The sequence below is a fragment of the Metopolophium dirhodum genome, chromosome 8 (genome assembly GCF_019925205.1).
Source record: "Metopolophium dirhodum isolate CAU chromosome 8, ASM1992520v1, whole genome shotgun sequence".
NCBI classification, from domain to species: Eukaryota; Metazoa; Arthropoda; class Insecta; order Hemiptera; family Aphididae; genus Metopolophium; species Metopolophium dirhodum.
The window spans coordinates 18,729,295-18,743,240 of NC_083567.1; the positions used below are offsets into that span (position 1 = coordinate 18,729,295).

General features: G+C 28.8%; 1 protein-coding gene across 1 annotated transcript in view; it reads right to left on the reverse strand.

Moving 5' to 3' along the window:
* Positions 1-12,666, reverse strand: part of LOC132950934 (neuroendocrine convertase 1-like) — a 45,422-nt gene extending 32,756 nt beyond the window's left edge. Inside the window, exon 1 of the mRNA XM_061022565.1 lies at positions 12,536-12,666. The gene's annotated coding sequence lies outside the window, so the exon portion shown is untranslated. The remainder of the gene's footprint in view (positions 1-12,535) is intronic.
* Between the last annotated feature and the right edge of the window lie 1,280 nt (positions 12,667-13,946).

Genomic DNA, 13,946 nt, shown 5'->3' on the forward strand with positions numbered 1-13,946 from the left:
GAATATTTCACCTTTGGTCGATTGTGTACATGTTAGTCTTCGTTGAGTTCATTATTTACATTTTAAATGTCTATAATAGTACTAATGATGTATAATTAATATCGAATACCTATACGATATTTTCAATGGAAACACACGTGATGTGTCAGCATTGCGTTGCGTGACGACTGCACATCACAAATATTTCAAATCTTTTCCAAACGTCATCGTCACTCTCTTACGTTTAACTATGATTTGCCACATGAGCCATGTTCCAATGGAGTATAAGATATATTACATTCCCACAAGTAGAATAACCTGCGTTATTCTTATATGTAATTCAATCCTTAAAAATACCGCCCGCTCTCAAATGTTTATTTTTATTGCTCTGTTGTTAAAAATGCATGGAATTATATAATAAATAATAAAAACGCGAGTAAAATAGTGGATATAATCTATACCGGTACATTTAAATAAAACTATTTTGATACTTAATATACATAATGTAGCTGCATAGTGTCTACTGCCCACCTACATAGGAAACGATTTTTAAACTGAATAGAGGTACTAAATTGTTTCTCTGCTCGGAGAACTATTGCTCGTATTATTAATATAATATTATGTACATTGTAAATATTTCCTAGTCTAGTCATAATATGGAACATAATCATTAATCACTATATAGTAACATAACAGTTTTCGTACATTTTAGAACTTTCATATGACACACATGCGTATGACGTACCTACTTACAAATACTCTAATTATAGTTAGTTGTTTATACTATATAGGTAGGTACCTACATATTATAAAGATTTATTGGTTTTAATATAGGCTGGTGAAAAATATTTTGTATTTTTGACGTGTAATCCAAAGTAAGTTTATAATTTTAATGTGCCCTAAGTATCTACCAATTGAAAAATTAACTGTAGGTACGCAATTTCATATAATTGCAAAAACTTCATAAACTATTTCCGCTGTGTAACATAAAAATTATATCATAATTGATAAACTTTTAAAATTAAAATGATGATTTTTTGTTGCAAAATATTTTAATAACAGTTACTGGTATAGAACAAAACGAAAAAGAGTGCTAACGAGAAAAAAAACTAACACAATATAATTATAATTCTGCAGAGTCTAATTGGCCCTATCATTTTTTTCCCGTTACTATATTTTGTTGTGTTGGTAACAAATATTTTTTAAAGGATTCGAAAAAGAAATTTATCTCAATGTATATATTCTTATATATAGTCTTATCGTTAAATAATAGCAGAATACATGTAGACCTTCTACATCAGCCACTATGTTTACATCACAAAATCATTGAAACGTGCACGGACATTTATTTGCAAAGCTTTTATACGTCGTTAGTTAAATCTATAACTTTATTAGTATATATATATACGTATATTTATATTTAAAATGGCGCTACTACTGTAATGCGATTGAAACAAAATGTTTTGCGTTCTAAAATCAGCGATATCGATTTTTAAATACATAGTTCAAATCTCAAATATTTACTGAGTCGAAAATATCTCCCTGTTTTCATAGTGCACACAATGTACAATCTTCAAGTATGCCGGTCTGTTCGCTTTTTTTTTTCTCATACAAATGATTTACGTCGGTCTTCCGCATTTTCTGATGATGTTTTATCAGTATCACAATTTATTACAATCGAATCGACCAATAAGTGCAGTATTTTTCATAGACATTTAAAGTGTTTATCACTTTCTAACCTGACTTTCGTCAAGTGTATTTACTATTTACATTGATAAGTTAAAATAGTTCGATAAACATTGTAGACGGACATTTTATATACAACCGACACGGTACCGCACGCACTGTAGAACTATTAGTAATTTTTACTAGTTTTTTTTTATCACTCTAACGCGTTTTAGATTCTGAGTGGATCGATGAATGTTATCTAGGCATTTACTTACAATAATATCTGTTTCGGTGTCATTTTTAAGAGCTTAAAAAAATTAAAATGCAGCGATCTTCAACTATAAATGTGGTGTCTGGTAGCTAGCAAATCGGATCTAGTATTCAAAAATTCAAAAATATATTTTACCTCATTTTGAGTTATTTAAAAACATTTTAAATTTTCAATTTGAACAGCTTGAAAATGTAGTACACGATTTATCGTACAAGTCGGTCTTACAGCATTAAAAAAATACTGAAATACGTTGGTACAATTATTTTTAAAGACATTCAAAATTGACATTTGGAGGGAGTGAAACTTTTCTCGTATGTACGTTTACGTATATTATTACTTTCTTTAAACAATGCAATAGTTATATATAATAAATCGAAATATTTAGCTACTAATTTTAAATTATTTATACTATGAACCTATTTACAGAGTTTACGTGCCGTATTAACTTAAAACTTAATGACAATACAATAAATTGTATAAAATACTTTAATAATAAGTGATAATATAATATAATATGCGAATTTTTTGAAGGAAAAAAGCATTTTAACATACCATGATAGTATAATACTAATAGAAAGATTAGGAAAAACATTTTTAACATAATATTATATGTTTTCCGTCGGATTTGTCGTATGGTTTTTGTTATTATGGTTACTTATTAACAAAAACATATTTATGATTCGCAGATTTTCCTTGTAGAGGAAAAATATTGAGTAGTGTGCTATGGTTTTACTAGCACAGCCTCAGATCGGAATCGTTTATCATCGTATGTAATGATTTATCATCGATTTCAAACTGAATACATTTTAGATTCTGAGCGGAGGGAGGAAGCTAGTGGTTTTACAATGATGTTTATTTTTTTTATCCTGTTAACAAAATTTCCACCAGAAGGAGTGCTTTAATTTCAACATATAGTATCTTATCTTTTAGTACATTGGATCAAGATGGTAATTTAGAGAAGTCATTTTTCGATTTTCTCAATAATTGTTTAACGTCACGGGAAAAACCACCAAAATGTATTTTTCTAACGCTTATCACCGTAGAAATAAAATGTAAAAATTACCTAATTCCCACTAGGTATATTATATACAATTAATGGCTACTTATTAATACATACTTATGGTTCATACATTTTCTTTTGTCCGCTCAGAATCGTTTTTTAATGAATGGCTACTTATTAATACATACTTATGGTTCATACATTTTCTTTTGTCCGCTCAGAATCGTTTTTTATCGAATGCAATCATTGCATTCAAATCGAATACTGTAATAATACACTATCATGTCCGAGGACCGAAGGGACAAACTTCCACCACAGCTGACCTACTCCACCGCGCTGCACTTACCCACTTTTTAGAATTGTACCTACTCAATGCGACAATGTCTGACGAAGTACGCTCAAAACCTATACCATGCAGCCGGCTGACTTACTCGGTTTTAGGTTTCTATAAACATAAGTTTAGAACACCTTATATCCTATAGTTGTATCCGTCCATCCGTTAGTGTTATCAGTGCATAGTAGATTATTTGTAATAAGATATTTAATTATACGATTGTTAATATTAAGATGGTTATAGGTACTCATATTGTATAAATATTTAATAAATACTATCAAAAAACTATCAAGACGCGAAGGTGACCAAATTCTTTTTAAATAATAATATATTGTATTTGGAATTATAGTTTATTGCTTCGTAAAGGGTTAGGAAACCGAGAATTTAGCCGAGTGAGCTTTCCTAACTAGTTTTCATTTGTTTTCAATGTACCTATTTGTTTTTGTTATTGGTATCATAAATTTTGTTTTCGTTCCGTCTCGCCGATGATAATAATAATGGTTTTTCACGCAATAATCGAAATCGACATTATGGACAGTCGAAATATTATCGGTTTAACGGTGCGTGGTGAATACACAGCGGAGCCGATAGCAGCGGCACAGAGCACTCTTACAAGCCCATTTAATAGACAAATTTTGTCGTTTTCACAATATTATACCCGTCGGTCAAATCGGTGCAGTATATTATAATATTATTATTATTACGATTATAATATTATTATTGTCGTCGATATACTCAATGGTGATCTCGTATACCCCGTGGAAAATATGCCAAAAGGGTAAGAGAAAAAACCACCGTCGTGGCAAACGGTTTGCGTCGGCCGGTTGTAGCGATAATAATAACTTACAATAATATAATATGTTTTTGAGTGGTGATCGGTAGGTTCATACGAGTACGGACGAGTATTGTTGTACAGAACTGCTGACATTGTGAAAGCGACAGCAGACCCCATTCACTGCGTTATCGCAACTATGGCTCGAGTCGAATACACGTCGTGTACATATCATACGTTGGATTGGACGCCAAAACACAGAATAATGAGCTGCTGCTGAAGGTATTATTGTTGTGTTAACCGATACACACGCATGGTAAAAACTAAAAAATTTAATTTAAAAAAAAAAGTCCCCGTCGTTTAATCTAAAACCCCGTGCTGCAGTGCCTATATATTGTGCTCCCCCGTATTTGTAAAAATTGAATAACTCGCTATATATATAAAGTGCGTATATAAACACTGGAAAGTTTGCTATTTTTGAAAGCAGGCACCCAAACAAACCGCGCTGGACAATGTTTGTCGAGCAAATACACCGCCGAGCAAATAAAATAATAATATACAGAACCTTCATTGTAGGGAATAAAAATAAAAAAAATTAGATACCTACCTATGACGGACGATGTCAAGTGAGGTTCGTCGTCGTGTTGGGGCCAAACAGCAAACGAAAATAATGGTCGGGACATTAGATGTGGAAAATTCGGGTATAATGTGTTTGTTTAAGCTCTTTAGAAAAGGCAAACCCTCCACATTCGCTATAGACTTTTTAACTAATATTTTTTTTCTTCAAATTATAGCAATAACGGCATGACGCGCATGCTATAGCGTACCAAATACTTTTTGGTTGTTATTATTTTCGTTTTTCCATCGAAATCACGTAAGGTAAGACCAGGGGAAACATCGATCGACATATTATTTCCCATTGAAAAATTATTAACAACGTTAAATTGTCTATACAGAGTGAATGACAAAATCGTATTTTTCAAAAGCTATACACAAAAATACTGCGAACTGATTTCTTTGGTGTTTTCAACATTAATATAATATAGATATCTACTCACTATATTATGCACTGGGATCCGTGGTTATAAGCTGTAAACTACGTTTTTTTTTTCCAGTCCATACTATCTCAGTTCGTGCTTTTTATACAAATTATAAATTTTACTGGCGGGCCACATCAAATCACTATGAGGGCCATATTCGGTCGACACGCCTGGTCTAAACTATTAAGTAACAAGATTTAAAAAAATGTTTTTTTGGTTTTTATTTGAAATAGGAAAAAACCACAGGTTTTTAAGTTTTACTTATCATGTCTTTGAATGTATTGACTAGATTCAAAATAAGAATTACCACATAATATAATAGGGTGCACTTGACCAAATATTTAATTAAAAATAAAATAATTTTGTTTACTCTTCTATAGAAATTATTATTTTCAAAACACATTATATATTTTTATTACTATTAGTTTGTCGTTGAACAACTCCGTGAGAACACTAGTTTAACTTACCGTTTTTTTTTTTATTTTGTAATCAATACATTTTCATTTTCATTATATAAAAATCGTTTCAGTATTATTAAATCAAACCGACGCCAAACGAAAAAACATTTTGGAACTCTTTTTATATTTGATTTTTAATTAAATTACACGTTGTTATTTTATTAGTGATGGAAGAGAAAAATATCAGGCGTAGGCAGCTATAAACTCGTTTTTTTTTACATTTTAAGGATCTTGAAATAGCTTTTCAGTATTAATCAACTGAACTAGTAATTTTCCATTCACAACATTATTGTATTAACGACATAAATGTACGCGATGATTTAGAAATATATATATAATTAAATATAAGTATCCACGTAGGCCATTTAAAAAACATAAGTAGTTAACGCATTAACGACCTACCTATTCTGAAACCTAACTAATTTAATATTAAGTATATTATATTGTAAAGTGTAATGATAATAAATGAAAAAACCTTAGGATGTTACTCGATATTTTTCCTCTACAAGGAAAATCTATGAACCGTAAATATGTTTTTGTTAATAATAACCATGACAGCAAAAACCTTACGAAAAAGTTGGTCAGAATCAAAAAAAACGTGTATCCAGCCCAAAAACATATTTATGTAAATAATATCATTTTGAAATTGAATGGAAAATCCAAATAATACGTACATTGCATTGAATTACACAAATTATTATTTCACATCTAACTAAATGGATAGTACCTACGTTCGTTTTTTCATAATGAAAACGCTGCCGCATGTGTTGTCTCGGCCGTCTTACAAATGTACAACACAGCAAAAACTGTTTTGCGAGGGATAGAACGACTCAAGTTGTAGTGATAATTAAGACTTCAAATTGATATACAATATAGTTCAGAACATTATCTGTGAAATATATTTTTATTTTTTTGATATCACTTATACGAAAAAAGTTATTTTTGTTTCAAAATCCATTATTTCTTGTGTTTTTCAAACTTGGTTAACTCTTTCCATAGATATTGTAAAAGTAAAAAGATATTTCACAGCCTAAGTTCTCCGTTTTACGCGGTGAAAATTTCGTTTCTTAGTTATGACTGTAGGCTTTCCTCGGTTCATTCCGCACAAAACAATTTTTGATATGTTTTACATTTGTAAGACGGAAACAACACATGCGCGGGTGCTGTAGCGTCCTCTTAACGAGTTTATTTTTGGCGATTTAAATAAAATTATCTTAACAAATTATAAACCTAATACAATTACCGCTAATTCGTATTAAACATATTATTATAAACGTAGGTAGAACACGGAGATAGATAATAATTATATATAGAAGGACTAAAGAGTAATGTATAATATATTATGTCTATATGTATATCAGTAAGATATGTGTTTATTATACCTTTCAAATATACTATACATGTCGATAATAGAAAACCCATTTATAATGTACACTTTATGTCATACGAACAGGTAAGATGATCAGGTAAGATGATTTTTCTCTATCGTGGACGAGTTAAACTATTCTATAAAACTATAGTTATTTGTACTGTTGTTTAATATTTATTTTAAAACTCCGTAGTAGCTAGAACTACTTAATAACAAAAATAGTTATAACGACAAATACATATTGTTAATAGCCAATGAGAAATAAATGTTCTGTCTCTTTCGACATTTCCAATTATTCTTAAAGCAACATATATCTGTCAACAATATAGCTTAAGCAAAATTCATCTTATCCTCTACGCTCAGACTGACGGTGTACTGTTTTTTTTTCTCATACAACGATCGATAGTGAATTGTAAATTCAATCGGATAATGTCATGTACGTATATGTATTGTTCTTAACTTGTTTCCTAAGTTCCTGTAAGTATCTAACCAATAATCAACAATAGTACCTGTACAATAAATTAACAATTAACTTTACGTCATCATGCGTAATCACAATTGTTTCGCATAATAAATTGTTTTTACCGTGGAATTAAATTCGATCCCCTGAAGTTTTGTCGAAACCACTATACTGGTGGAGTGGTGGGTTATAATTTTCAATTGGCTATACTTAGCTACAACCTTGACGTTATTATGAAATAAAAATGTATAGAGACTTTTTTTAGGTTTTACTATCTATACTAAATAAAGATGAGGTGCCCAGTGCCTATCTGTTTGAATATAATTAGTATGAGTGAAATTCAATGCACCAAAATTATATAATATATCTGCATTTCCACCCCCTATAAGGAATATGTACTCTACCTGTACAAAAATAACGACTGAAAACGATAAAATTCAACAATAAAAATAAAGATTTCAAACAAAAAAAAATTAAAATAGATGTGCACTAAAAAAAGAACCGTCGAGAAGGTAATCGCTCTGCTGTAGAGTAAGTGTCGAATATACCTCGTCTTTGAGTAGGTCACTGTAATGGATGTGTTTAATTTTAATTCAATGATAAGTAATTGAAAACGATGAAAAACGATTCTGAGTGAAGACGGTCAACCAAACAGTTATTTCAATATAATAGTAATACAGTTTTAACAATAATGGTCGTATAGTTTTTTTTCGATTATTTTAAAAAGTCTGGGAAATGTCTAGAACCACAAATTATATCCAATTTTAAACCTCCCTCCAAGTCGATGGTTCTTCTAGAAAAAAAAGTGTCTTCGGACATAACATTTTTAAAATTAAAAAAAAAACACAAAACGTTGTTAAATATTATATACATTCATTGGCGTTCAGAATCCAATATAGGTACCCAAAATATGCACTAATATAACTTGTAAGGTATATAATACTTTTAAAATAATATGCATAGACATATTAAAATTAATTATATTATAACTTTGTATGTGTTTTGTGTAGGTTTAGAAAAGTCAAAACTTACTCACACACTCAAACAAACTTGACTTGTGCATAATAAAGGCCGTTAAAAAATTATTCGTTCACAATAACTAGATTTAAAGATATCATTATAAGGTACCTTATTATATTTTTCTTGGTATAAAGTTCAAAAGTTTCAACACTTTCAAAAGTAATAATATGGTAACTGTCAACCGATATTCAACAGTTGTAATAAAAACATCTTAAATTTCAAGAAGGCGCACTGTTATTATCATTATTATTAGTTTGTACATTATATTTATATTATATCTCTCATTGACATCGTCAATAATTTTATGAAAAAAACACAAGTAGCGATATATAGGTAATGGGGACATTATAACTATTTTTACTTTTGCGATGTTACGTTATCCTTCCAGTTGAAGAAATATTTGTCTCGCAACACTATTAATACTACATTACTACACCCCCACAAGTCACAACGCATGTTAACTAAAACCATAAATACATATTTTTAAACTTGCGTGCGTGACCCAATAAAAAAATATTATTTTGGTAAAAAAAACTCATTCAGGAATTTGATATATATTTATGTTAAACCAGGTAAGTACTCAAAGCAGGCGTGCGTACTTATTTTATTTTTTTATGTGACAGCTGTACGTATACTACTTGATTTTGTTTACCGTGCCCTATCAACTGTCCTAAACGATCGTCATTAATAGGCACACCCGAATTTTTAATTTTCCATAATTAATGTTTTAACGGACGTAAAAAAAAGAATCAAATTTATTTAAATATTGCAGAGATAACTTTATTTTATCATGAATATCTGTTGAGGCTTGGCCAACTATGGTTAATTAGTAATAAGATTCAATAATATCTTATAACTTATAAGCAATAAGCCTATCTTAAAAATAAATACAAGTTATACCTAAGCACTTAACTAAAACTTTAATCAAAGCGATAATCAATATGACGAGTTCGAGATTGTTAACCATATGGTTTAATGATATCATTGAAACTTCAAGTTTATTTTTAATATATGGGTATTAACTATATTTATACATTTTTTGTTTTTACTGTTAAGGTTGCATTTTGCTCACTGATTTTCGTAAACTACAACAACGTATCCAATTGTGTTGTAACCAATTGTACCGTTAACTGAAATTAAATATGCAAATAAATATGAAGTATAGATAATATTATTATACAATACAATATTTTTATATTAGCATCGATTATTGTGTGTTTTTTAAAAAACTATTATTATTAACGATGAGTTGGCTTTTTTCGGATACAAAATTGTTACCAGAAAACCGAGATAAGATTTTTAACGATGCAATTCATTTATATAGGTATTGGCTTATTTATTTTATTCGACCAAATTATTAATTATAATTATTTAAACAAGCAAATAATTTCAATTAAACTTAAAAACTTACATTTTAACATTTGAAAAGATAAATTTTAGTAAATACATTCATAATAAGTATAGGTACGAAGATAGTTATAGAGTTTAACTTTATTAACATTATTGTTGAGTTTTTAATTTTTTTTAATTTATGGCAACCGGTAACGGTTTTAAATTAATTCTCTGATTATTATTTTTATGTACAATTATTTTATGCGCCTGATTAATATTAATAAGTTATTCTGATAAACATAACTCTAAATAAAAAAAAATACCACGATTGAACAAATTATTTGCATTTCTTTCTTTATAAACGAACGTTTATAAAAAAATTCACCTGTCTAGTTCATGAAAATGCAACTGCAATTTATTTAAATTAAAAAGTATCGACAGAGTTTTATTATTTGTAAATAATGTATTATACAAGCTACTACCTGCTTTTTTAATTTGTACTCTTTGAATTTGAAGCATAATCAATTATTTTTATGTACATTTAATTTACAAAATCGACCTATTTGATATTACTCATTACAATAGTATAATATTATTCGCCTGACCAAACAAACCATTGACGATTCTTCGTATTATTCAAACAAATTTAATTTGATGAAATTAAATGAAACAAAATAATGATAACATTTTTAATTCGCATCTTTTAGCTTAAAGTTTTAAGGATGAAACTTTGCAACTTGCAAGTAAACGTTTATATTATTTAAATTAAAAAGTTTATTTTCAAAAAAATCGTGTTACTGTTTAATAAAAATTCTGTATTTCAATAGATTAGATCATGAAAGACGATAAGCTCAACAAAAAAAAATGTTTGAAACCGAAAAACAGTAATTACATTTAATAAAATCCTGTGCACCACATCCATTTCATTTCATTTCTAACTTTAAAGAACGATGAATGCATTTAGTAGGTCAGTTGATGCGTCAAAACACATAACATCGTCAATGAGATGGGTACCTACGTATTTCGAGATACAAAAAATAAAAAAATAAATCGCTTTATGTTCGTAATATATTACAAACGCATATTTAATATTTCATACAATTAAATCATCTAAGCACTATATACAACACAATTAATAATAATATACAATATGCCTCTCTAACATATATTATTCGCTCTCTATTTACTTTCCAAACATATTACATATTGTAATATTGGCATTTAACTGTGTATAATTGTATTAAATTCGTTACGTTTTTCTGGAATACTTGAAGCGTATAGGTAACTCATAAATATCAAACATATTTTATTCAAGTTAATATTATAATTTAGCATTCGAGCCGGGAGTGGTATATTATTATGTGAATTCTTTAAACCCGTTCGCGTAATATTTTTACCTGTACCTATTCATACACGAATATATTATTCATATAATATAATGATATTGCATTATGTTTAGTAATAGCGATAGAATACCCATCTCGAGTACCTACTCGAATGTCGATCAGACAATATACGTAATATGATAATGTTTGTATCAAATACAAATCTTAAGTGCCAATATTATTATCGAATTTTTATTTTCGTGCGTATATAATTATACAAAAACATATTATTATTATACCTTTACTATATATATTTTATAAATTGTTTACCCGTGTATATTATAGTTAAATACAATAATTATTGTATGATATTATTATCTGTACTATTTTCGTGACCAGTGGCGGATAGGCCCACCGGGAATTCGGGATTTTCCCGGTAGGCCCTATCCTGTGTTGATGCATGGGGGCCCTAGGACCATTTATCAAGTACTGAACCTTGTGTGATGAAGATTGAAAATAATTTTTATAAAGATGCAAATTGACTAATTTAATATTTTTAACGACTCTAAAATAAAAATACCATAATAATTTAGCTATAAACAATATTTATTTTTGTTCCCCTTATCGGCCGTATCATTGGGAATATTGAAATTTATTTTTAGATTATAGTTGGTTATAGAAAACCGTATTTAATATCGGTAGATACTATATAATATAGCGGTGTATATATGCGGTGTTTATACGCTTTTATAGTTTTTTAAATTTTTTTTTTCAAAATGTGTGGTTTTTAACGCTGATTTCGAAACTGTTTGAATTTTTTTGCGGAAACTATTATTTTGGAAGTTATAGTCATCCAAAATGCTTCTTAAAAAGCACCCTTAAATAAAAATATTGAAAAAAAAATCGAAAAGTTGCTAAACCAGTATCGTTCCCAAATCTGTACTAAGAGTACCTATATTACTTATTATATAATTTTGTATTGTATTGTTATATCAAAATAAAATGTCGCTCGCGTCTTATTTTTTGGGGGCCCTTATTCAAATTACTCCCTGGTAAAAAAAATATAAGTTTATCCGCCATTGTTCATGACATGACATTTCTGACCACTCCGCGGTCCATACCACTACCCATGGACTAAAAATGAATTCTTATTTTATTTTTTCGTTCCGTCCTAAGTTTAACCTTAAATCAATAAAAGTTTTTATAAAACGTTTTTTAAAAGTAAAGATTTTTAAACGAAAAAAACATTGGCCGATACGCTATAATAATGATTAATGTATAATGGTAACAAACATTTTTTTTTTTAAATAATAGATAAAATATGCGTTGTTGACACTTATTACACGATAAATATTCACATTATTCTATAATAGTATGATATTATAATAATTATTATTGTTCTAATTAATAGAATTTCTCCACGATAGTGTCTTACAATTATTATACAAACGGCGTGCAGTGAAAATAATTATAATACGTAATAATATTATTGTCGTTATGTATTTACCTGCAGTATAGAATAGAGCAAAACAACCGTACGAAAATATATTATTAAAATGTGCGAACGAACAGATAATATAATACTTTTGTAGGTTCCGTTTTACATAGTACTATAGTAGACATCGCGACCATTTGCACAATATACCTACAACATTCGTCCATATGATTTCTGTCGGCTCGTATGATATTTGTTTAGGTGTACGTTAAACGTCTATACTTGATTACACGTTATTAATTCGTCAGACGTATTTGGGCTTGATGACGGTACAAGTGTCGACCAATAATGACACGCGCTCGTTAGTCAAATGTTTATTACGAATTTTTTTTCATTGTTTTTTCTGTCACACTTCTGCTTTGGCGGCTCGTAAATAATGAGAAGGAGAACACACACGAACAAAGGTATGTGTACCTACGACCAATTATACAATTTTTTGACATCTTTATGCTCGTCGATGTTCTGTGCGCTTTAAGGATCCAAAATAATATTATACCCCCCCCCTCACACACACACACACCATTCGGTTAAGACAATATTAATATTATTAGTGCGTTGTATTTTCCTATACAATAATCAGCCATAGTTTTTCCTTGCTAAACATAATCAGCTAGGTATATGCAGACGATAATATGTCTTATTAAATTCACCCAAGTCGTCAAGCGTAAATCCAAGCATTATACATTAATGATTTTTTTTTACTGTAGGTGCCTATACATATATTATATTCATATATAAATTAAAACTGTGACTAAAAGTATAAAACATTCCTATACACTGTATAGTATACAGCATACTTAATAAAAAAAAAATGAACTAACCAATTTGTATATATCACAATAATAATAGCAAAAAAAAAATTTAGATTTAGATATTAATAACCGAATTACCCGCACGAATAACTATAAAAATGTTGATAAATCATTCATTACAAATTACATTGTTATGTTCTTTTGCATTAGTTATCAATTTGATTTTTGAACTTATAATTATTATTCCCTTTAATTCATAGTCAAAAGTCCATTATTTTAAATTTATAGAACATTAATTATTTAAATGCGTGCATGCATGCAACGTTAAATTCAGTTAAATTAGTGTTCACAGCAGTTTATACATACAAATTAAATTTAAAAATGATTTAATATTTTAAAACTTTACCTCGTGTGACATTGTTATATGGATTCCCTCTTGTAATACAACTAAAATTAGTTTTAGTAAAATATATTGGATTTAATGATTTCGTGGGATGGCATCAATTATTAAAAATTAAAGGCATCAAAATATAATTAAAATTTTCACTAAATATGCCTTGAGGTAATAATTAGTAAATTTAAAATATTATAATTATCATTGCGAATGCAGTAATTATAATATCTATAGAAAATAAATGACATTATAGTAAACATGAATTGTGTTTATTAAC